General features: G+C 39.6%; 1 long non-coding RNA gene across 1 annotated transcript; it reads right to left on the bottom strand.

Moving 5' to 3' along the window:
- Positions 1 to 1,122: 1,122 nt before the first annotated feature.
- On the bottom strand, positions 1,123 to 5,663 carry LOC120928535. Its single transcript, XR_005747209.1, has 2 exons — positions 4,971 to 5,663; positions 1,123 to 1,627 (listed from the first exon to the last, which is right to left on the bottom strand). It is a non-coding gene; the product is annotated as an uncharacterized LOC120928535 (long non-coding RNA).
- Positions 5,664 to 26,833: the final 21,170 nt, after the last annotated feature.

The raw sequence follows: 26,833 nt of genomic DNA, 5'->3' as shown, positions 1-26,833 counted from the left end.
GCCGTGTGTACACTTTCGGCCGAGGAAGCCGACGAGGAGCTCGGCGAGGAAATAGAGAACATGTTCTCTATTTCCTCGTTGTTCTATGGGAGCTCTCGCCCCGCCGAGCTCCTCGGCGGCTTCAGTGCTGAACTGGCCGAGGAACTCGATGTGTTTGGCACGTCGAGTTCCTCGGCCGTGTGTACGAGGCCTCACTCAGAAGCTCATTGGTTTCTATGCAGAAGTGAGCCTGATTTTGCACTCTCCAGTGATAGTAAATAAACCCCATTGTGTACTTAAAAGTGGGGTATGCCTGTATACACATATATATAGTATTTACAGAATACAGATAAAAGCAAGTATACACCCAAAAACGGAAATTTAATCTTTAACATATATGGGGTTGATTTTCTAAAACTGGAGATTACAAAATCTGGTGCAGCTCTGCATAGAAATTTGTTTCCAATTTGTTTGTTTTTTGTTTTGTTTTGTTTTGTAAAGCTTAATTGAACAAACTGAAGTTAGAAGCTATAATAATAATGTTATATAACAATATTAAGTAAATAATTCTCATTTATAACTGCCAACAATAAATAAAAGAAACATGCTAATGACATTGGAAAAGTCATATTCATTTTAAAAGTAATGTTCATATGAATTAATTAATATTTGCAGCTTTCATTTAAATAGTAATAGGTGACCCTGCAATGAAGAGTCTTCTTCAGGCACTCCAAGTTATAGGTGGACAACGTTCTATCCCTGCTTCCCAGCTGAGCTCCTGCGTTGTCACCCTGTCACATGGGCTTCTGTGATGTTCCAATTTTAATACAATGTAGCCATTGGTCCACTTTTGTCACCATCAGTAAACTCGCCTTGAGCAATGCCATGTCACCATAGAATTCATGAAGACAAGAAGTATGTGCAAAAAGGCTGCTGGAGATCAGCATCACTTGGGGCAAACAACAGATGAAAAAAATGAGAAACCAATATTTATTGTGGATTTATATATATATATATATATATATATATATATATATATATATATATATATATATATATATATATATATATATATATATATATATATATATATATATATATATATATATATAGCACAGGACTTAGGAACTTTAGGAACCTAAATATGGTCCAGTTAGAGTTTTTATTGAAATTGGATATAGCGAGAATTAAATGCACGATGTAACAAAAGTGATATTTTATGGTACAGATAGATGATAAAAAGTAAAATCCAGGGACTAAGGATAAATCATAGGAAATCAGGGCATATCTCCCGTAGGAAAATTATAAAATATGAGTGTGGGCTTCGTGACCCCCAGGAAGCAGTTGGATGTTGGGGTCACCAGTCTTTTCATTAATCGAAATATTTGGGCACAGCTACACAATCCATGTTGGTTGGAGGTTCCTTTTCCCCTTCAGAGATAATTCCATTTGATTTTAAAAGTAATACATTGTAATCTCCATATTATTGTGATCCATTGTCACCTGTCATCTTTGTTTTCTGTGACCCTCGGATAGGTGTTTAGCCGGTATGTAGTACGGTAGGTGACAATGCTGGGATAAAGGTCAGGCAGAGCCGTGCTATACAGAGGATCGGCCCTGCTGATCACATCTCCGGACACAGCAGCCTCTGCGTGGGAAAGGAAAACATTATTTATGTAGACGTGCAACAAGCCTGATCAATACCAATATCGATCTGGACGGGTGAAACTCCTTGTCATTAGTTCTGCTCAATGCATTCTTCAAAGACTTCAGACAATTCATTCTATAGCAATACTGCCTACAATATTGAATTATACTAAACCTTATTATCTTCTAGAGCACAAATCATTTGTATACAACTGTAACAATACCAACGTATCACTAGCACAACATGCAAAGCATATATATATAGAGAGAGAGAGAGAGAGAGAGAGAGAGAGAGAGAGAGAGAGAGAGAGAGAGAGAGTATATATATATAGAGAGAATATATATATATATATATATATATATATATATATATATATATATAGAGAGAGAGAGAGAGAGAGAGAGAGAGAGAGAGAGAAAATATATATATATATATATATATATATATATAAATATATATATAGAGAGAAAACATATATATATATATATATATATAGAGAGAGAGAGAGAGAGAGAGAGAGAGAGAGAGAGAGAGAGAGAGAGAGAGAGAGAGAGAGAATATATATATATATATATATATATATATAGAGAGAGAGAGAGAGAGAGAGAGAGAGAGAGAGAGAGAGAGAGAGAACATATATATATATATATATATATATATATATATATGTATATATATATATATATATATATATAGAGAGAGAGAGAGAGAGAGAGAGAGAGAGAGAGAGAGAGAGAGAGAGAGAGAGAGAGAGAGAGAATATATATATATATATATATATATATATATATATAGAGAGAGAGAGAGAGAGAGAGAGAGAGAGAGAGAGAGAGAACATATATATATATATATATATATATATATATATATATATATATATATATATATAGAGAGAGAGAGAGAAAGAGAGAGAGAGAGAGAGAGAGAGAGAGAGAGAGAGAGAGAGAGAGAGAGAGAATATATATACATGCACATTTATTGTAAGGAGAGATTTACACAAGTAAAATAATGAATGAATTAATATATATATTCATTATTTCACTTGTGTAAATCTCTCCTTAACAATACATACACATGTATATATTTTATCCATATTTTAAAATTAATCAGGAAGAGACATTAGCTAGTAAATAGTAAATATGTAGTTAGTAACATATATTAGTAAAACGAATTACTAATAAGTAACGCAGTTATTTAATAAGCAGCATACAAATTCTGAATATATGATTATACATTTTAGGAGATATTAGGTGACATACAAGCGATGTCAGGTGACATTAGGTGTCATACATGCGTTGTTAGGTGGTAATGCAGTTATTTAGATTTTAGATTACACATATTAATAACTACATGCTTTGTTGACGTTTTTATGTAATTTCGATTACCTGGAATGTCTCTAATATTATTTCAGGCTGTTTTGTATCGTCATTTAATTAATATACCTATAATTTATTGCTGCAGTGACTATTAATACAGCAATGATTTCCTAGCTGCTTATACGGTGATTAGAAATACGTTTATTTTTCTAGTAGTGAGCAAAATAGGAACTATGCGGTAATATATTATTTAAGTAATTGAAACAAATATCACAAAGTATTTATGTAAATACAAACAGAAATATTAAGAAACATTCTCCAATAATTGACATTTTGTTATAGCTATACCATGGGACAAAAATCTGCATTTGTGTCGTCTCGTTATACAGGGCAGGACATGTGATATTAAAACACTGTTTCTCTGTTGATAAGCAAATAATTGCCACAAAAACATGCCTTACATTCATATAAAATAGCCCATATACATGTAGGACAGGTGTTTAAAAAATAAATTAAAAAATCTAATAGTGAGTGATGCCTAATTAGTGTGTTTTAACATGTAATAATAATAATGATAATAATAATAATAATAATAATAATAATAATAATAATAATAATAATAATAATAATAATAATAATAATCGGAAAAGGGATCCATCTACAAAACATTTTATAATGGATTACTGTGTATTATAGACCAGTTATTCATACGAATGTTTATACCACTTTAGAAATATGAATCCCCCTTCATATATTATAATACGGCATTTTTCCTTATTGGTTTAATTATGTAATAGGAATATACGTTCTATTACATCACAATATATTTAGTTCATGTACAATTACCAAAAAAGTTTGCAGTTATTGTATACCTTTCTGTACTATTGTAATTATTATAAAACCATTCGGCTCAGTCCTCCAAGGGCTGGCTTCCTCCTAACTAACACAAGTGACTACCCACACATATTCCATTCTGCAGTATTATATCATATTATATATATTATAGATTTAAAACACAGTCCTCATTATAACATCATTATGTCCTATAAAATAACACTACCTTTTAATATTATAATATATCCTAGTGTTACAAAATGATTTCCTTTTTTGATTAATATATGGCATTCTTCTCGTTATAAAATGATGTCTTGACAAAGCTGTATTTTTCATTATTTTATTACGATTTTATTCCAGCCACATATTGCGGCTGATTTAGGAAATACATTCAAAATCTTTACTGAAAGAAGTGTAAATATTCACTTGACTTCTCCACGAAAGCATTAGCACATGATTGGGTATGTAGAGTGAACACAAATTTGCTTTTCGCATGATTTGACAATTGAAGTGACAATTCACACAATGTTTTCAGTGGGATTCTTGACTTCTTTGGTAAATCAGCCCAAGAATGCAACAGTTTACAATACACAAAAAAAAAAAAAAAAAAAAAAAAAACGATTTCACCCATGTATTATTAAATAATTTTCCTTATTATGAGACCATCTGCTCCAATCTGCCCTTGATGTACATTGTGACGTCATTGTTTTGTACTATTTAATTGCTAAGTAATAATCGTAAACGAAGTAACTAATTGTAACCATCCACTTTCTTCTTTGGATTGCATAATATCTCTATTCTGGACCTAAATTATCTTTATATTAATTTGCTACACTTTTATTTCAATGTACTAAAGGTTGCAATCAAGAACTATAATATATATATATATATATATATATATATATATATATATATATATATATATATATATATATATATATATATATATATATATATAAATATATATATATATATATATATATATATATATATATATATATATATATATATATATATATATATATATATACAATATATATATATACAATATATGCTGCATATATGTATTATGTAATTATATTCCTCACTTAGCTGATTGTTCTGCAAAGTAAGCATGCTATAAATTAATTTCACACTCACACTATATAATGAGACTGTCTCTGTTTCTGCAGGTCCAGCCACTGGCCACTTACCTGGTTACTTATCTCCTGGCCATCTCTCCAGAAATAAGGGGACTGACTTTTATCCAATTGTATAGCATTCATTAGGCTGTGTGCACAGTGTTTCCTGGGTCCTCCTGCAGCCCAGGTAATGCATTAGGGCGTTAGCTGCTCTGCCTACCTGGAGATGAATGCATCCCCTGTGGCTTTATGGTGCTCTTTATTGGTGCACAGTTTGTTCAGTGTTTTAGTGCACAGAATGCGCTGGCTGTAAACCAGGATTTAAATCACAAATATGGATGCTACATTCCCTCTTAACGCAGGAATCAGCAGGTCAATTACTGCTGAATAAATAGGAGAAAGCAAGGTTCATGTGTTTCTGATGGCAGTGACTATAATAATAATATATACTGTATGAGTCTCTTTTATGGTTTGATAGGTGCCCTGAGTATAACAACAATAGTGTACACTGTAAATGCGTCACAGTCTACTCTAAGTAAATTATAGGCTTCAATTAAGGTGCTTTAGCTCATTCTGGATACACCGACTGCTCCAGAGTTTCCAAGCTTTGGCAACATTTTGTAATGTAGAAACATAGAGAGCATGCTGGAAAGTGTGGTTCCTCTGCCGTGATAGACCTGATCACTTGTCAGGATGTTGATCCCTAGTGGGAAAGACTTCTTGCCATACACACTGAGGCCTCGTACACACGACCGAGTTTCTCGGCAAAAAACAGCAAGAAACTTGCTGGGAGATATTTTTTTGCTGAGGAAACCGGTCGTGTGTACATTTTCGTTGAGGAAACTGTCGAGAAACTCGACGAGCCAAAAAGAGAGCATGTTCTCTATTTCCTTGACGGGAACGGAGAAAATTGGCTTGTCGAGTTTCTCGACAGCCTAACAAGGAACTTGACGAGGAAAAAACGATGTGTTTCGCCCGTCGAGTTCCTCGGTCGCGTGTACGAGGCTTCACAATATTAGAAACTTTCAACCAGATATGCATTATGGCGCATTTTTAATAATTATAGTTGCCCTGGAAACTTCAGGTCCACACAACAGCAGCATCCATGACCTCTCTCCAGGATTTATTGTATTTCCATTAACAAGCTTCAATAATAGGCTTTTTTATTAATAAGCTCATCCAATAGCAAGCTCTTCTAATAATTAACTTCACCAATAAGAAACTTTTCTGAAAATGAGCTCCTCCCATATCATGCTTTTCCAATAACAAGCTCCTTAAATATTAATGTTGAAGGTTCTAAAATAATGAGCTGTTACAGTAATAAGCTCCTCCAATAATAGGCTCCCCCAATAACAAGCTCCTTCAATAATAGGCTTCTCCAATAATGAACTCCTCCAATATCAGGCTGCTCCAGTATTACTCTCTCCAATAATGGGCTCCCCCAATAACAAGCTCCTCCAACAACAGGCTTCTGCAATAATGAGCTTTTCCAATATGAGGCAATATGGTCCAAGGTTATCAGCGGTGTACCCAAGGTTCAGTGCTGAGACCCTTACTTTTCAATATATTTATAAATGATATTGGGTCTGAGATCAAAAGTAAAATTTCTGTCTTTGCAGATGACACCAAGCTATGCAGTGGAATAATGTCCTTGCAGGATGTCTCCAATTTACAAGCCAACCTCAATGCTCTGTCTAATTGGGCGACTATGTGGCAGATGAGGTTTAATGTAGATAAATGTAAAGTTATGCACTTAGGGACTAAGAATATGCATGCATCATACATGCTAGGGGGAGTACAACTGGGGGGATCTGTAGTGGAGAAGGATCTGGGGGTTTTAGTTGATCATAAGCTCAATAATGGCATGCAATGCCAAGCTGCGGTTTCCAAAGCGAGCAAAGTCCTTTCTTGTATTAAGAGAGGTATGGACTCCAGAGACAGAGATATAATTTTGCCCCTGTACAAATCATTAGTAAGACATCATCTGGAATATGCAGTTCAGTTTTGGGCACCAGTTCTCAAAAAGGATATCGGAGAACTGGAGAAAGTGCAGAGAAGGGCAACCAAACTGATAAGAGGCATGGAGGAGCTCAGCTATGAGGAAAGATTAGAGGAACTAAATTTATTCACTCTTGAGAAGAGGAGAATAAGGGGGGATATGATCAACATGTACAAATATATAAGAGGTCCATACAGTGAACTTGGTGTTGAGTTATTCACTTTACGGTCAACACTGAGGACAAGGGGGCACTCTTTACGTCTAGAGGAAAAGAGATTTCACCTCCAAATACGGAAAGGTTTCTTCACATTAAGAGCTGTGGAACAGACTCCCTCCAGACGTGGTTCTGGCCAGCTCAGTAGATTGCTTTTAAGAAAGGCCTGGATTCTTTCCTAAATGTACATATTATAACTGAGTACTAAGATTTGTAGGTAAAGTTGATCCAGGGTAAATCCGACTGCCTCTCGGGGGATCAGGAAGGAATTTTTTTCCCCTGCTGTAGCAAATTGGATCATGCTCTGCTGGGGTTTTTCGCCTTTCTCTGGATCAACTGTGGATATGGAGTTGGGTGTATGGGATTGTACTGTGTTTTTTATTTTGTTTGTTTATTTTTTTGTGGTTGAACTGGATGGACTTGTGTCTTTTTTCAACTTGACTAACTGTAAATGTAACTATGTAACTATGAGGCTGCTCCAGTATTACGCTCATCCAATAATAGGATCCCCCAATAACAAGCTCCTCCAATAACAGGCTTTTCTAATAATGGGCTCCTCCAATATCAGGCTGCTCCAGTACTACGCTACTCCAATAATGGGCTGTCCAATAACAAGCTTCTCTAACAACAGGTTTTTCCGATAATGAGCTTCTCCTATAACAGGCTGCTCCAGTATTAAACTCATCCAATATTAGGCTCCCCAATAACAAGTTCCTTTAATAACAGGTTTCTCCAATAATGAGCTCCTCCAATAACAGGCTGTTCCAGTATTACGCTCCTCCAATGTTAAACTCCCCCAATAACAAGCCCCTCCAATAACAGGCTTCTCCAATAATGAGCTCCTCCAATAACAGGCTGCTCCAGTATTATGCTCCTCCAATGTTAGGCACCCCCAATAACAAGCTCCTCCAATAACAGGCTTCTCTAATATTGAGCTCATCCAATAACAGGCTACTCCAGTATTATGCTCCTCCAATGTTAGGTTCCCCCAATAACAGGCTTCTCTAATAATTAGCTCCTTCAATATCAGGTTGCTCCAATATTACACTCCTCCAATGATGGGCTCCCCAATAACAAGCTCCTCCAACAACAGGCTTCTCCAATAAGGAGCTCCTCCAATATCAGACTTCCCCAGTAAAAAGCTCCTCCAATAGTAGGCTTCCCTAATTATAAGATTCTCCAATAACAGGCTTTTCCAATAATGAGCTTCTCTAATAACAGGCTGCTCCAGTATTACGCTCCTCCAATATTAGGCTCCCCTAATAACAAGCTCCTCCAGTAACATGCTTCTCCAATAATGAGCTCCACCAATGTTAGGCTGCCCCAGTAATAAACTCCTCCAATAACAGGTTTCTCCAATAATGAGCTTCTCCAAAGGCAAGCTTCTCGAATAGCAAAGGTTTCCAATAATATGCTCTTACAGTGACAAGTAGTGACAAAGTGGTATATGCTCACTTGCATCAGTCTTGGAAAACATATCTTCAAATACTTTCAGGATCATGTTTGCACATGTGCACACGCCTCCTTTATACAGATGTGTACTAGCTCCTTTGTGTTGAGGTTTAAAGTCCCCAGCGCTTTCCAGCTCCTGGGTAGTAGAACATGCCTCATAAGCTGTCAACACAAATTAATGACTGTATGTGGCTATGTTTGGCACATGTGTGTATGCGACTTCTCCCCAGAAGCTCCACTTTCATATTTGCCCTGAGCGTCTCTTTCTTGTCCCAACAGGAGTGACATACATACTCCAGGACCAGTATGTTTTTTTTGTGAAATTCAAGGAAATATAAGAAATTTTGGAGACCCCCATGCTGGTGGATTTTCTGGCAGCATTAAATCAAATCACTGCTATAAAGCAGTGGTACTATCCATGAAGCAACCATGATAGCAATAGTTTTCAGCCGTGCAGTGGACTCAAGTGAGAATGGGAAGATTTCTCTCTTCAGGTTTTTAAATGGTTAACTACTTGACCTACAAAAGGTTTTACCCCCTTCAGGACCAGAGAATGTTTTGCTATTCAGCACTGTGCTACTTTAACTGGCAATTGTGTGGTCATGCAACACTGTACACAGATTATATTTATATGATTTTTTTCTCTCACACAAATAGAGTTTTCTTTTTGTGTTTTTTGATCACCACTGGGTTTTGAATTTTTTACTAGATAAATGAGAAAATATTTTTTTCCTTTTATTTACATTTTGTTTCCACATACTTTCATCAGAGTAGTTCAGTGTCACCATAGTGACATTGTACTTCTTTGGGAAGGGTGATCAGGGATTTTTTTTATACTCTGATTACTGTTACAGTAATGACCATTGTAACAGCAATGTTTTAAACTATGGGTTACATTCATAACAGCTGTTATTTCTATTATGTGCTGTGATTGCCCCACAGCTATCACATGGTAAAGGGTGCTGTGATTGGCCCACATACCATGTGATAGCTGTGGGACAATTACAGCATTACAATACTAAGCACGGCTACTGGAAGCCGCAATCTGCTGAGTCTGGTGGTGACATACATGTACGTGAACCTGCCCCTGCTGCAGTAAATGTACTGTGGCCAAGTGGTTAGAGTGAATTCAAAGCAACTTTTTGGGTTTGGGATTGATAAGGTCAGGGTTTATCAAGTTTATATTGCTGACTGTGTTACCACTGGGGAAACCCATCCTTCTATTAGTCCCAGTGACCAGCTCAGAAATGGAGAATCGGGGAGTGAAGAGAAAATCCCAGGGGATCTGAGGGGGAAGGAGGAAGATTATCAACTTCCTTCTACCTTCATCAGACCTCCCCGAGACAGTAACCATGTCCCCCTATTATATATATATATATATATATATATATATATATCTATATATATATATATCTATCTATATATATATATATATATATATATATATATATATATAGTATGTGTATATATATACATATATATATATATATATATATATATATATATATATATATATATATATATATATATATATATATATATATATATATATGAAATGTGTGTGTGTGTGTGTGTGTGTATATATATACATGTATATATTATGTAGGGGAACTCTTTATTTTATTAGCATTAACCACACAGTCTGTCCGTAAACTGAGCGGTGATAATTTATCACTGCATAATAAACTGAAATCTATGTGTTTCTGTGAATTTCTGGTAGCGTTTGTAGATCACTTCCATAGTGGAAGCGATCTACAAAGCTTCATAAACTGGCATCCAGAGGTGAAAGATCTCCTCTGAGAATGCCGGAGAATGAAGCAATTTGACATTTTTTCACTGTTTCATAAACGAACACCATAGTCACTTCCGTTTTTGCTTTGTTTGTTTACAAGCAGTTACCAGCTTGTAAAGCATCTGATCAAACTGATCTCAGTTTGATCAGATGCTTTGGAGGCCAGAGGAGAGATATGGGGTCTAAAAGACCCTAGATCTCTCCATAAAGAGCACCTGCTACAGCCCATGCTATCACAAGGGATGTTGTTCATCGCTTATAATAGCAATAAAGTTGATAAAAAAATAAATAAAGGTACAATTAATAAATAAAATAATAATGAAAAAAAAAGAATGTAAGTGACCCCCCCACTGTGTTCACATGCAACGGTGCAGGTCCCGCATTCATATGTAAACAGTGATCGCACCACACATGTGCGGTTTTACCACAAACATCAGCGTGAGGCCCCGTACACACGGCCGAGAAACTTGACGAGCAAAACACATCGTTTTGCTCGTCAAGTTCCTTGTGAAGCCGCAGAGGATCTCGGCGAGCCAAGTTTCCCCATTGACTAACGAGGAAAAAGAGAACATGTTCTCTATTTGGCCCGACAAGATCCTCGTCGGTTTCCTCGGCCGAAAGTGTTCACACGGCCGGGTTTCTCGGCAGAATACGGCTCCCATCGAGTTTCTGGCTGAATTCTGCCGAGAAACTCGGTCGTGTGTACGGGGCCTGAGAGCTATAATTCCAATGCCAGACCTCTGTGACGCTAAACTGGAAACCTGTAAAGGCTTTCAAAGTATCACGTATGGAGATTTTTAGGTATTGTAGTTTGTTGCAGTTCCACGGGTGTATGCAATTTTAAAGCGTGACATGTTAGCTATGTATTTACTCAGCGTAACATCACCTTTTATATTTTTCCCAAAAATTGGGTATTATATTGTGTTTGTGTGTACTAAAATTCAGTAAAATTATTTTTTTAATGAAAATTTACATTTGGTAAACCGCTGTGCAAATATCGTGCATCATAAAAAAAATTGCAATGACAACCATTTTATTCTCCAGAGCTGCTGTTTAAAACAATATGTCATGTTTGGGGGTTTTATTCGTTTTATAACAAAAAAAAATAGATTTTCACATGTATGTGAGAAAAGTCAGAATCGGGGGTCAAGTGGTTAATATATGAGTTGGGTGTGTTTTCTGTAAACTACCTATATACTTGCCTATTTTTTCCAGGAGAGACTTATAGGTGTTTGAGCATTACAATCTGATCGATTGAGTTTGAAACTGAATGCTATTATCTGTTGCAATGGCCTTGGCTTCCTCCATGGTGTGTATAGAGTCCACTTTTGACCAAGTCATTCTTTTTTTAGTATCAGAAGTGAAAGAATAGAAAAAGAAAAAGAACACCCAAAGGCAACAAAGATGGACAGACAGGCTCCCAGGTTTGCCCTTATCGCAAAGATCGTACAGTGAACTTGCGTAAAACTGAATGTAGAACAAATATCCGTCCATAGCAGTGCTATTTTCAGTTTGATAAAACTCTATTTTTGTAGCAGTGTTTCACCTAAGAAAAGTCACACACACACAGGGCTCCCAGTTCCTGCGCATTGCACTGCCTCTCCCAACCTCCCTCTCCTTTACAGGCTCGTCAAGAGTTGACAGGGCCAGATAAACGGCACAGAATGTTGAATCATTGGAAAACGAAAGAATCTATGGAGATTACAAGTAATGTAAAGAGAATTCGCAAACAAACCACAGTGATGCAATTCCTTTGAAATGTGGTGTTAGAATATACATAGTTGTGTAAAGGTTCAATAACCATTATGATAAATTCTCACCCTACACCGTAATTATACAGTGTGTAAGTGTCATTATATGTGTAAAATGTAGTAGATAGGCTGAGATCCATACTATACCTTTACCCGGGAACAAAACATCACTAATGGAAAAGATCTATCGGCCAGATTCTCGTACATTTGCAGCGGCGCAACGTAACCCTTTTACGTTACACTGCCGCAAGTTTTTAGTGTAAGTGCCTGATCCACAAAGCACTTACCTGTAAACTTGCGGCGGTGTATCGCAAACACGTCCGGCGCAAGCCCGCCCAATTCAAATGGGGCGTCTACCATTTAAATTAGGCGCGCTCCCGTGCCGGACGTACTGTGCATGCTCAGTTTAGAATTTCCCGCCGTGACGTCATTTTTTAGAACGGCGACGTGCGTAGCGTCCATTCGTATTCCCGGACGTCTTACGCCAAAACCAAAAAAAATTAAATTCGACCCGGGAACGACGGCCATACTTTAACATGGCTCGACTAAAGTTAAGCCATGTTAAAGCAGGTGTAAATTTGCGACGAGAAAAAATTACTAGCGACGACGTAACGAACGGGAAAACCGTGGTGGATCGCCGTAAATGCTCATTAGCATACCCGACGCAGGAAAACAACGCGAACTCCACCCAGCGGCGGCCAAAGTATTGCATCCTAAGATCCGACAGTGTAAGACAATTACACCTGTCGGATCTTAGGGCTATCTATGCGGAACTGATTCTATGAATCAGCCGCATAGATAGGACAAGAGATACGACGGTGTATCAGGAGATACGCCGTCGTATCTGTTCTGTGAATCTGGCCCTATGTATATACAAAGGGCTTTTCACATTTGGGTATTAAGTCTGGTACTGGAAGCACTCTAGGATGGATTTAGTTGTAGTATTCGGGATTAGGGGTTTTGGTTTAATTTTTAAGGTTGAGGGTTAGGTTTTATATGCAAGGGTGGATGTTTAGAGAGGAAGTAACCTCCATCTTTAAGTTTTACTGTGCCGTGACCGTCGGCGGTGACATCATTGCGTCTCTGGCCAGTCACAGAGCCGGAGTCCGTGAACCTGGAATGAAGAGCGGCTGAAGATGGACACTGTCTCCAGCGATGACATTGCATCACTAGAAGGCTTCGTTTTAAGGTAAGTTTCACATAATGTGCTAGTATGCAATGCATACTAGCACATTATGCCCTTGCCTTGCAGGTAAGAAAAAAGTGCAGCGGTTTGCAACCGCTTTAAAGATGAACTCTAAACATGGTATATTTTTACATAATTGCATTGTTTCAGCTTGGACCATTGTAACTGTATATACCATACCTGACCAATGCCCTGGAAACTGGAAACCATTGCTACTTCAGTGACCTTCACTTGCTTTCACACATAGGCGGCTCTTTAATTAGGCAAATTAGGCGGTCGCCTAAGGCCTCACACTCACAGGGGCCTCGTGACCGCATAACTTACCCCAGTTTTGAGGGACAGGGGAACTTAACGCTGATGTGCTCAGGCAGCGTTATGAGCCCTGACTCAGGAGCGGTGCCTAGCAACCAGTAAATATCGATGACACCACCCCTTGTGACATCAATGACCCATCATGCCCTCAGTCAATGACGCTACAAGGGGGCGGGTTCACCAGGTGACATCACTGGGTGGCCCCCGCCCCTTAGTTATTAAAGAGCAGGATCTGGGGGCCATCTTGTTAAAGGGGGCTTCCAGATTCCGATAAGTCCCCTGCCCGCAGACCCCCACAGCCAGGGTTGTGGGGAAGAGGCTCTTGTCCTTAAATTATTTTTCCCATCATGGGCAAGAGTGGGGCCCCATGTCAAGTTTTGCCTAAGGCCTCACAAATCCTAGAGCCGCCTCTGCTTTCACATGGTCTTCTGTGTTCACAATGCATCAGGCTGGCTTCTCAGCACGGGACCCTGAAACAAGTGAAGAATACTGGAGTAGTAGTGCCTAGTTCAGCGATTTCCAACTTCTAGGGACATCGACTTGGTATGTCATATACAGTGGGTATAGAAAAGAATCACCCCTTTAAAATAATCACATTGTATTGCTATGCAGTCTGAAATGAAGAAAGACACAGCTATTTGTTTTATCCAGCTGTATATACTCAGTGTAACCTATAAGATCCAAATGAAAAATATAACACCAACATAAAAAATCTAAATCAAAAACAGAATCACTGAGTTGGAAAAATGATCACCCTCTTGTGTCAGTATTTTGTTGAACCACCTTTTGATTTAGTTACAGCCTTTAGTCTGTTGCGATATGTCTCTACTAACTTTGTACATCTTGGGCCAGATCCACGTACATGCGCCTATCTTTAGGCGGGCGTAGGGTATCTCAGAAACGCTACGCCGCCATACGCCACCGTACTGTATTCAAAAAGAAGTTACGGCTTTAGTTACGGCGGTGTAGCGTATATCGGGCGGCGTAAGCCCGCCTAATTCAAAAGAGGCTGGTTGGGGGCGTGTTCTATGCTAACTAATCGTGACCCCATGTATTTGACGTTTTTTTACAAACGGCGCATTCCCCGTCCGTGAAAGAAACCCAGTGCGCATGCTCCAAATTACGCCACAAATCGTCAATGCTTTAGACGTGAACGTAACTTACGCACAGCGTACGACTTACGCAAACTACGTAAAACGTAAAAAATTCTTAGCTAAATTCAGCCGTATCTTGTTTTCTGAATACATAAAAAAGATACGCCGGAGCATCCTAGAAGTTACGCGGCGTACCAATAGATACGCCAGCGTAACTTCTTTGTGGATCTGGCCCCTAGACTTTACAATATTTGCCCACACTTCTTTGCAGAACTGCTCAAGTTCAATTACATTTGATGGTGATTGGTGACCGTTTGTGGACTGCAGTCTTCAAGTCATTCCAAAGATTTTCAATGGGATTTAAGTCTGGGCTCTGACTAGGCCATGCAAGGACATTCACCTTTTTATCCTTTATTTTTGCTGTGTGCTTTGGACCATTGTCATGTCTTGCCATTGACTTCGTAAATATGTCTAAAAAAATACATTGCCTGGAATCTTTCTTTAAAGCTGACCTCTGGGCATAAAAAACATTAAACATAAATATATTTCTCAGTAGCCACAAAGGATATAAATCAATGCTGTGCTCACTAAATGCCTTTGCAAACCCGGATATTACTGGTAGCAGTGACGTTATCACTGTGACTGTGCTGTATGTAGTCTGTGCAAAGAGCAGGGCTGTGGGAGGTGTGTACAAATGTGGGAGATGTATAAATCTCACTACTGGATAGGCAGTAAATCATAGAACTGAATAGACAGAAATACAAATACTTTGGCAGGAAAAAAAGGTTCCATATATGTATTTCTTCTTTGTATGAATCAGTTTGCCTGTAGTTGAGTGTAGCTTTAAAGTAGAACTATAGGCAAAACATTTATTTTTTTTCATTTTGGATAGAGTAAGGGAGGGTTATAACCCCATGTTAGTTTATTTTTTGCCATCTGTGCCCCATCAAGGAGATTTCCTTAATTTCCTGTGTCATAACCAAAACAGGAAGTGATAGGAAATCCCTGCAAATTAAGGGAATCCCTTGAGGGACGAAGATTTCCCCTTTATTACTTTTCTGGGGACAGCCCAAAATTCAGTTTTTTTTTACTTTCATTTTCAATGATAATGGTAAACGGGAGTACAGACAGCAATAAAAACAGACACTAATCCATCTCCATGCTATCCAAAACGAAAGAAAATGTTTTGCTTTTAATTATACTTTAAAGTATATCTATAGCCAAAATGTCTATTTGTTGGGTATACTAGGGAAGGATTAAGCCCCGTACACACGACCGAGTTTCTCGGCAGAATTCAGCCAGAAACTCGATCGGAGCCGTATTCTGCCGAGAAACCCGGTCGTGTGTACACTTTTGGCCGAGGAAACCGATGAGGAACTCTTTGAGCCAAATAGAGAACATGTTCTCTATTTCCTCGTTAGTCATGGAGGAAACTTGGCTCGCCGAGATCCTCGGCGGCTTCACAAGGAACTCGACGAGCAAAACGATGTGTTTTGCCCGTCGAGTTTCTCGGACGTGTGTACGGGGCCTTAGAGTTTTTGATACATTTTACTGAAGTCATTAGCACCACTTTGTCCAGTGATGTAGCGTCAATATCAATCACAATGAGCAATAAGCTCAGTGTGAAGTTTCCACAGTCTGTGTTGATTTTGGGGAGCCATGTCATCTGCTGGTGTTGGTCCACTGTGCTTCATTAAGTCCAAGGTCACCGCAGCCGTCTACCAAGAGATTTTGAAACACTTCATGCTTCCTTCCACAGACGAGCTCTATGGGAATGCAGACTTCATTTTCCAGCAGGACTTGGCACCTGCCCACACTGCCAAAAGCACCAAAACCTGGTCTTCACAATCACAATCTTCACAATTATGACAAATCACAGCTTGAACTATCTTGCTTTGCATGTAATGTGTCTATCTCATATATTAGCTTCACCTTTTTAGTTGCATTAGTGAAATAAATGAACTTTTGCACGATATTCAAATTTTTCGAGTTTCACCTGTATATATATATATATATATATATATATATATATACATATATATATATATATATATATATATATATATATATATATATATATTTTTTTTTCAATTACTTTTTCTAAGGAGTGGGTGTTTTAATTTACTGTTTTTATTTCTTTTGTGAATGAGTAATGCTGGCCCTACACAGTAGGACTCCGAATGAGAATATTCATACGAACATTTGTAAAAAAAATCTTTGTACATCTGATGAATGAATGAATGTTGTTCCAAAATGTCACTTCCTTTTAACATTCAATTTTAGAACAAATGTAATTCACAAAAGAAAACCACATACAGAGTTCGAAAACTGTTCATTCAAGAAATAATTTCCATCCTGCTCCTTCGAACGTTTTTAAAATTAACAATTTAGAACAGAAATCTATATGTGTATAGCAAGTATAATAAAGGTTACTCATGCATGTAGTTGGAAGGGGTACATTTCTGGGAGCCCCCTTTCATTTAAGGGGCGTTCAGAGGTTCCAATAAGCCTTCAACACCCACTGATCCAGAGATATGGGGATGAGGTCCTTGCCCTTATCATCATAGCATATGGTGTCTTGAAGAGGGGGAGCAATGGTATATGACCTGGTATGGTTTGGGTATTGGGTGGGCACACACTCACTATTCCCCTTTCCTGGCCAACCAGAATGCATGCCTGAATAAGCGTCTGGTATGGAATTTGGATGGGGGCTTAAATTTTTTTTCTTTATAAACAATATATACTTTACCATAAAATAAAATAAAAAAACACATGAGGTCCCTCTCTTTATTAATATCAGACCCTTATCCAGTAAATTAGAGATATGGATATAAAGGGGGCACCATGCTTTTTTTGCAAACAGAAGCAGGCTGGACAGAACTGTCATTTAGTGGCAATATATGTTTTTTCTAAATGCCCCTTTTGCAGGAGTACATCATACAGGTGCACCACTTCACTTGTTGCTGTTTACGAGTTTTAAAAGACCTGCTCTCTGCTGAACTGCATTTACATTTTATTTTTTTCTTGCGTTGGTACATGCTTTTAAAGGCAAGTCCCATAGACTTCAGTGGGGTTGCGGACTTCATTATTTCAAGCTGTGTTTGTGCAGCCTCCTGTGAACCAAACTCAGACCAGTTCACTCATAACTAATCTCTGTAAATGAATGGACCTTTGAGTCATATTGCAAGTAAGCACAGCTTTGGAAATTAGCAAAACAAAAAGTTAATTTCCAGACATTTTTATTTTTTCCAAGCATAGCCAAGCCAAATGTCTAACTCTGAGAAAGAACAGGTTTTAAGAGCGGGAGTTGAGGAAGGAGGGTCAGTGAGCATAATCAGTAATTCTCACTAATAAAATACTTTTTCTGTATCCAGCCAGTAATTAGTTTACAGCCCCTTTCTGTTTATTTATCCCTAAGAGCTGCTGTTAAATGGCTTGGGAGGGCAATTGCTTAATGGAACAACACTAGATATCCATTTCCTAGTGGAAAAAAGTTGTACAGCTAATGGAGTTAGAGATTTTATGACATCCCTTGTATACACATACTGCGCATATTAGATGGGATGTCAATATGAACAGTTTATAGGAAGGTTTAAAAAGTGGCTTCATTCTCCAGTCTATATTTTATTTGTTTATTACAGGAATATAAATAGTGCCGACAATTTACAGTGTTTTACATATATTGTACATGTATAAAAAAAATGTATGCATGCTCCTAGCAACCAACTAAAGAGAGTTCAGCTTTTTCCAGTGCATGTTTAAAAGTAAAATGTAAAATCTTGTTGGTTGCTATATACAACACAGAAGCACAGATTGTTCTTTTTGATTATATAGATTGTGCATCATTACAGGTAATTTCCCACTTTGATCTAGTACTTTGACTTTCAATATTTAAAGGATAGCTTTACTTTAGTATGGTTATCCTTTAACCACTTAAGGACTGGACCAATATGCTGCTAAATGACCCAAGGGTTTTTTACAATTCGGCACTGCATCGCTTTAACAGACAATTGCGCGGTCGTGCGACGTGGCTCCCAAACAAAATTTGCGTCCTTTTCTTCCCACAAATAGAGCTTTCTTTTGGTGGTATTTGATCGCCTCTGCGATTTTAATTTTTTGTGCTATATACAAAAATAGAGCGACATTTTTGAAAAAAAAATCTATATTTTTTACTTTTTGTTATAAGAAAAATCAAATAAACTAAATTTTAGTCAAACATTTAGGCCAAAATGTATTCAGCCACATGTCTTTAGTAAAAAAAAAATCGCAATAAAAAAAAAATTAGCTACCTAGCGGCAACAGTGATCGCTTAGTGACACTGGCAATAGGGAGTGAAAGGGTTAACTAGGGCGGTGATCAAGGGGTTAAAACTTTATTAGGGGGGGTACGGGGGCTACCCTGAACCTAACACTAACTGCCTGTCACACTAACTGTCACACTGACACTAAATGCAGTGATCAGTACATATATGATCACTGCATTCAGTGACACTGTGACAGGGGGGTGGGGGGGGGGGGTTATCGGGGGGTTAATGTGCCTATGTGTAGTGTGTGTCAGTGTAGTGTTGTGCAGACTTACTGTGTGATGTATTCTGTCCTCAGCGGCGGTTGAAAATACCGCCGAGAGGAGAGAATACATCACTTCCCCCTTCCTGTGTTTACACAGGAGGAGGAAGTGATACACGGGGGAGTACTCGCATTGGCTGTGAGCGATCCGGAGGTGGCGGACAAAAACGAACAGCCGCCCCTTGTCCCGGATCGCTCCTGAAGCCACGAGAACCGCCGCATGTACCGGGGGGGGGTCCCGATCGGACCCCCGACCCACGTCTAGGCAGGGACGTACAGGTACGCCAATGTGCCTGTCCGTGCCATTCTGCCGACGTAAATGTACATGCGGCGGTCCGGAAGCGGTTAATATATGCACACACATACTGGGGTAGATTTACTAAAACTGGTGCACTCAGAATCTGGTGCAGCTGTGCATGGTAGCCAATAAGCTACTAACTTCAGCTTGTTCGATTAAGCTTAGGCAATACAACTTGGAAGCTGATTGGTTTCTCTGCAGATATGCAGATTTAGCATTCTCCAGTTTTATAAAATAAACACCACAGTCTTGCTCTTGTCTCCACGCTCCTTACAGATCCCAATACTACTGAAGAGCCACATGGCCACCACTGTGACCATTCTGGCTGTTCGTGTGTGTGTGTGTGTGAAAATCTCACGTTTTCTTTTGGAAAGGTCATCTATCATTGGCCCCCACCTGAGGAATGAATGGGAATTTCTGTGCATGCAAATTTTCTGTGCACTGAGGGACTGGCCAGGAGAGTTTGCAACTGCCACTCTTTGGCTCCCTAGGGGAAGACAGTGTGGACAGGTGAGGATATGAATTTACTGATTTATGCTGGAGGGAGTGAGATAAAGGAGAACTGTTGAAAGTATAATCTTTCTTTAATTGATTTGATGAAAATGTGCCACCCAGTTTCTCACTACCCCAATTTAGTCTGCAAGGCTTTGAAACAATCAGGGTAAGTGCCATTAACTCCTGAAATCATATAGCTATCTGGTAAAAAAAAACGGAAATTTAAATTAAGAGCTGAACTCAAGGCAAGCAACTACATACACAAAATGTACACAGGAACTATAAAAGGTTTTGCAATTCAGACAGTCTTGTTATATAAGCACCCCTGTTAGGTAAATATCTTTTAATTCAAAATTTAAAAAAATTAAGTTTTGGTACCAAAGCAAAATGTTACAATCTAAAACGATAAACAAAGATGTAGCTTGGTTTAGGTTACATTCACACCTGAATGCGCCGTATTGTACCGTGATTTGCTGCAACAAATTGCAGCGTTTTGTCCCGCGATTTGCCACGACAAAACGCAGCGCTTTTTACCGTGGTTTTCGCTGGAGGGGTGATTTACACATTGTCGGCTATGGCCGAAAAAAAGGGTCAGGGACTTGTTTTGAGCTTCAGGCGTACGGCGTTTCAGCGTTTGGCGTGGAGATGTGAACCATCTCCATAGCCGACAATGTTAAATCACCCCTCCAGCGTATTTCAGGCTGCAATAGCGTCGGGCGTCGGGCGTCAAAACGCCTAGGTGTGAATGGAGCCTTATACTCGTAATGATGAATAGGTTGGATAGCCAACGTGCTGTTGGCTATCCAACTAATTCATCATTACGAGTATAAACCAAGCTACATCTTTGTTTACCATTTTAAGTTGTAACATTTAGCTTTGGTACCAAAACGTTAAAATGACATACATCAACCAAGAACAGACCAAATACATACCGGTAATTAAGGCATTGAGGCACATAAGAGGGAGGGAGAGGGTGAAAGGAGAAAAAAAGGGTAAAAAAGTGGACAATCCGAGAAATGTTTGAAGAACCACCAAGAGCTAAAAACCAGAACAAATTATTGGGAGATTAGAGCTTATAAGGTGGCTGAATCACAGAAGCCCGCCAACATGTCCACTTAGTATGAACTTTCTCAGGGTCAGGGCTGTCTTCAACTACCAATATTTCCATTGCTATTATGTTGTTGAGTACCTGGGCCCATTCTAGTAGGCTGAGAGGAGAAGTGAAAATCACGTGTGGCAATGCACACAAAAAATGTGTATCAATACACACCAAAAAATAATAATAATAAAAAAATATATATATACACACAATGTGAATAAATTGAGTAAGGTGTTAACTACCCAATCGGTAGTAGATATATGTAGTGAAAATGAAATCCCAAAAAATGTTTAAAAAAAGTTTAACAGCAGGACATTTCCAGGGATCAGTTCATTGATCGCTGCAATACTCAACACGATATCTGGAAGAAGCTTGAATCATATTCTTAGCCAAAGAGATGTAAAATTACTGACTCTTACCGAATATGTTGGACCCCGGTTATAAGGAGGTCAAAGGAGCGTGTGCATCTGCCTGCCGCCCCCGGTATAGAATCACTCAACTCAGGGAGGGGTACTTCCATCTTGCAAGAAGAGAGAAAACCTTCAGCTGTTTCTCCAGGCCGAATCACACAGGAAGACGGTCAGATTCAACTTAGGTGATACCAGACACTGAATTCTGAGAGTATTGACTCAATGGAAAAAAAGGAATAAGATCCTCATAGTGTAGTATGTCCAAAAAGATATTTATTAAAAATCACTAAAAAATGTCACAGTAAGTAACAATCCACATAACAAAATGTATCACAGCAGGTATTTATCCACAGCAATGGTCATATCAAGAAAAAGGAGTAGAAAAAAACAACATAAAAAATATATGAAAAAACAGCCAAGGATCAAACCAAAAGGGCTGAATGATATGAGTGTGATGGCTCCGCATTTCCTAACGCCATCACACTCATATCATTCAGCCCTTTTGTGAGTAGTTTAGTCAGTATGGCTGCTCTCTCGTAGATGTCAGGTACGTCCAGTCCTCTAGCTGACTTGGGTTTAGTGAGAAATGCAAATTTCAGTTGTGGGCTACTAGATCCCCAAATAAACGCGATAATTTGTGACCTTAAGTGAAAAAATAAACTTTTCGGGGGGATGAAGTAAGTGGGGGAGAATGTCAATTTTTATTATGCTAAAACCTAAACTAAATCATGAAATACAAGTGGATTTCCACCTAAATCTTTGTAGACCTCCGGTAACAGTCTCTGATAGTTTAGATGGTGGTTTAGAAGGATTGTCTGTAATGTGTGTTCTCAGGTAGGTAATAAAAACATTCTGGACCTTGAAGGGGAACTCTTGTTGGATTTGGCCCCCCTAAGGAAGAGGCGGGGGTGATATTTAGTATTTTGTATTTCGGATTTGGAAGCATTCATTTAAAAATTGCTTAAGGTACCAAAGCGTTCAAATTCAGACAGGACAATAGGGAGGTTAATAGTTGGTTGGGTTAGAAAAAGAAAGAGATCAGTACCCACTTGAACTCCTAGCTTTTAGGCCCCTTTCACACTGGGGCGTTTTTCGAGCGTTATTTGAGCATTATTCAAGCGTTTTTCGAGCGTTATTCTAGCGTTTTTCGAGCAATATTCGAGCGTTATTCGAGCGCTATTCGAGCGAAGCCTCATCTGCAATCCCAATGTGCTGGTAAAGCACCACTTAGACCCTAACGTTTTAGTCAGTTTTTTCAGTGCCTCAGTGTGAAAGGGTAAGGCGTTTTTACAGCGCTTTCAATTCATTTCAATAGAGAGGGGCGTTTTTGGAGCGTTTTTTTTTCAGCGCCCAAAAGCTGCTCCAAAGATGCTGCTTGCAGGACTTTTCTCAATGCCCCGCCAGTGCAACGCCTCAGTGTGAAAGGGTAAGGTGTTTTTACAGCACTTTCAATTCATTTCAATAGAGAGGGGCGTTTTTGGAGCGTTTTTTTCAGTGCCCAAAAGCTGCTCCAAAGATGCTGCTTGCAGGACTCAGTGTGAAAGGGTCCATTGAGATGCATGGAGAGCGTTTTTGAGCGCTTTAATAGTGCTATTTTTAATGCTAAAACGCTGTAAACATGCTTCAGTGTGAAAGGGGTCTTAGGGTACTGCCAGATATCCTAAGCACCCTGTTAGATCTCAACCTCAGTTGCAAAGACAGCACAGCTTCTAACCTACTGGTTGGAAAAATGGAAATAAAACAGCAGTACCAACTGATGAGTCAACAACCTTCTAGCATGTGCAATATGCCTCAGCTAGGTCTGACTGGATTCTAATGCTGGTGCTCTCCCAGTCTGAGTGCTGCTGTACAGCTGATTAAAGAAAACTGATACCAAGAGTAATTACACTAGTTACATTTAAAATACATTTCATTCATTATTTTATGAATACATAACTGCATTTATTTTCATAATTTTCTGTATTAGGACATTTTACTAACGTGGTACTAATGCCTTTATTTTATCTTTTGTTTAAAATAAAAAAGAAGCAATACTTACCTGCTCTGTGCAACTATATTGCACAGAAAGGTCACCCACCTTTTCTTCTTAATTCCCCCACCGGTGTTGTCAGCGTCTCCCTTCTCCAGGTGCCTCCTTAGCAAGCTGGGGTCTAAGAAGGCACCTGTGCATGCATGATCCCAAGACGGGCTGTGTGCATCTATAGACACACACAGTGCTGGCAAGCCATGCCCCTGCCCCCTCCTCAGAGGAGTTTGGCTAACAGCAGCAGGAGCCTTTGGTCCCAATGCCCTCAGTGTCTCCTGTGATAGCTGGAAGTGAGAGGAGTGGTGCTGGAGAAGAGAGACTGCTGAAGCGGTGAGACGAGCCGTATGTGTTAAGGGACAGGGGGGGGGTAAGACAGGTAGTGGGGCATTTTTTTTTACTTTAATGGAGAATATGGATTAAGGTAAAAAAAAAAAAACTGTTAGACTTTAGTATCACTTTAATATTCGTATAGCTGTACAAAATACAGTAGAACAGAAATCAACATAATACAAATAGAGAAGGGAGATAGAATGTAAACAGATTAGGTATTTACATATAATTGCTGATTTTCATATGTTCATGGAATAGCAGACCTAGCCTTGGGAATATTGTTTATGTTAATTGCTTACTTAATTAAAAAGAAATGTGTAAAAGGTAAAGTTGTGCTCATGTTAATCACCAAATCAAGTGCAGGCAAAACTTTTTTTCCTTTCCTTTGCACATAATTGGGTATTCGCCATATTTATCAAGCTAAGTAAACATTTACTTTGCAAAGTGAATTTCATAAATTCATATTCAAATTCGGTTCATCAACCCTCCTAAGTCAATCTCACTGAGTCTCCTGTCTACAAAAATGGGCCTAGTGCAATGTTCTACTGAGTGTGCCCAAGATGGCTGCCTCATCATTAGCTCCAACAGCAGATAAAATGCTTTGAGCCCCCAGAGAGAGAAGCATAATATAGATGTATAAATTACTAATAAATACATGACATCACATATTACTGGTTGGTCTATTAAACAGTAGATTCCCCTATAGCAGGGTTTTTCTATCAGGGTTCCATGGAACACTAGGGATCCTCCTGAGGTTGCTAGGGGATTTCTTGAGAAACGAGTACCGTATTTATCGGCGTATACCGCACACTTTTTTCCCCTTAAAATAAGGGGAAAATTGTGGGTGCGCGATATACGCCGATCCCCGCTTCCCGCGCTGTGTTTGAACGCCGCCGCCTACATATACCGAGCGCAGTACACTCGGGTACACTTGGCCAGGCTCGGCTCCCATCGCGGTCAAGCCCTGTGCCGCCTCCTAGCCTTTATGCGAAAGGAGCCGAGCGTGGCCGAGCGTGCCCAAGTGTACTGCGCTCGGTATATGTCGTCGGCGGCATTCAAACACAGCATGGGAAGCGGGGATCGACTCAGAAACAGCACGGGAGAAGCGGGGAGGACACCGCCAGGGCCGCAGACGGACGCCGGACCGGACAAGGCCGCCGATGGACGCCGGGCAAGACACCGACGAGGGGCATTCAAACTGTAAGTATTTTCTTTTTTTCAGGAAATTTCCCTTCCAGGTTGAGGGTGCGCGCTATACGCCGAGGCGCGCTATACGAAGATAAATACGGTAATTTCTGCCACTCAGATAAGTTCCCACTGACAGCATTATTGGTCTTTTTTTTAGCTGTTAAGGGGTAATCCTTCCCAATGACCACAAGTGTAAGGAGCATTCTTCCCACTAACCATCAGGCATGCAGAGCCCCCTCTGTGCGCACAGGAGCTATACTTCCTCAATATCCTATACAAGGTGTATCTCGTCCACACCGCCCCCCCCCCCCTAAGAACTACATCTCTCATATGGCTCTGGGGCCAGGGGTGACGTGTCCGGGGGGGGGGGGCGTAGACAAGGTGAAGCGGTGCTGCTGGATTGGATGAAGTTTGGCAGACGGAACAGGTGGTTGGGATTGAGCCAATGGGAGGCTGTGATGGTGATGGTGGGCACAGATGGTGAGGAAAGGCAGCAGTAGAAAGTGGGTGATCACAGGCACCAACAAGAAGGAGAAGCTGCTGCCAGGCAAACCAACACTGGGCGCCAGAGCTGAGCGAGTGCTGAACTCACTGGGGTGGGCGATCATCACCTGGGTGGCTGAGTGTCTGCATCAGGAACAGTAAGAGGAAACAATATACAGAACTTGATGAAAGTGTGCTGTGATGTCTGGGGGTAAACATGGGACACATCAGAAATCATAGGGCTGTGTCATAATGAGGAGCAGTGATCTGATTACAGCTATGTATGTGTATAGCTGCTATGCTGTGTGTGTGTTGAGAGTGTATGGTGCCCGGCCCTGTAAGTGTGTTTTTTAGGGTGACAGTGTTTTCTATCCTTTTTATGTGGTGTTTGGAGGATTGTCATAAGCCTTATGTTGTAAGGCGTATGACAATCCATTCCACTGTCAAACACGCACAACAAAGCCAAAGATGGTTACAAAACAATATGACATAAGCTTGGCATAAGCTTGACATAAGGCACTTTGAAAAAAGAAAGTTGGTTTTGTGTTGCAGTTTGGGCATTCAGGCTCAAAAGGTTCGCCATCATTGCCTTAGTACTGGAAAAGCGATACAAGCAGTGGGTAAATGTGCTGCACACCCCAAAATGGTTATGGAAAGGAAAGTTACCCCAGGGGGCTTTGTGTTGCAGCAAGGAATACTGATGTTCATTGTAATATCAAAAACACAATTTATTGGTACAGACTTGCCACAAAGGGCACATCTGTTGAATTCAAAACATGAGTACAAATTGCAATAAAAACATGTACATATTATTACAGCCGTAGGGATACATATACAGAGACATAGCATCATAATGATCTTGTAATGGAGTAAAACTAGAAACCCCGGCTCGTTTCGACCTTATCATTGTGGTCTTCTTCGGGGGGTGAGAAAGGGATGCTCTAGAAGAAAATACATTGCATTGGTAAAATAATTTAACAAACAAGAGCACTCTCCAAACGTGGTTGTACTAATATATAGATAAGTGTATTTACCCATTAACAGCTGGGGGAAGAGAGCCTTCCGTGTGTTGGGTTCAAGAACCGACTGAGGACCCCGCGGCTCCAGCAACAACCCCTGTGGCCCACGTGAAGGCGTGGGAGAGGGCAAGATGGAAACAGCCCCAGCTGCAAGTGTGGGGACCAAACTCCAGACCCACGAGAGGTCGCACTGGTGTCTCGCGCATGGCGGTGAAGAGGGGG

This window comes from Rana temporaria, chromosome 2 (genome assembly GCF_905171775.1).
Source record: "Rana temporaria chromosome 2, aRanTem1.1, whole genome shotgun sequence".
NCBI classification, from domain to species: domain Eukaryota; kingdom Metazoa; phylum Chordata; class Amphibia; order Anura; family Ranidae; genus Rana; species Rana temporaria.
This window is presented reverse-complemented; position numbering and strand designations above follow the sequence as displayed.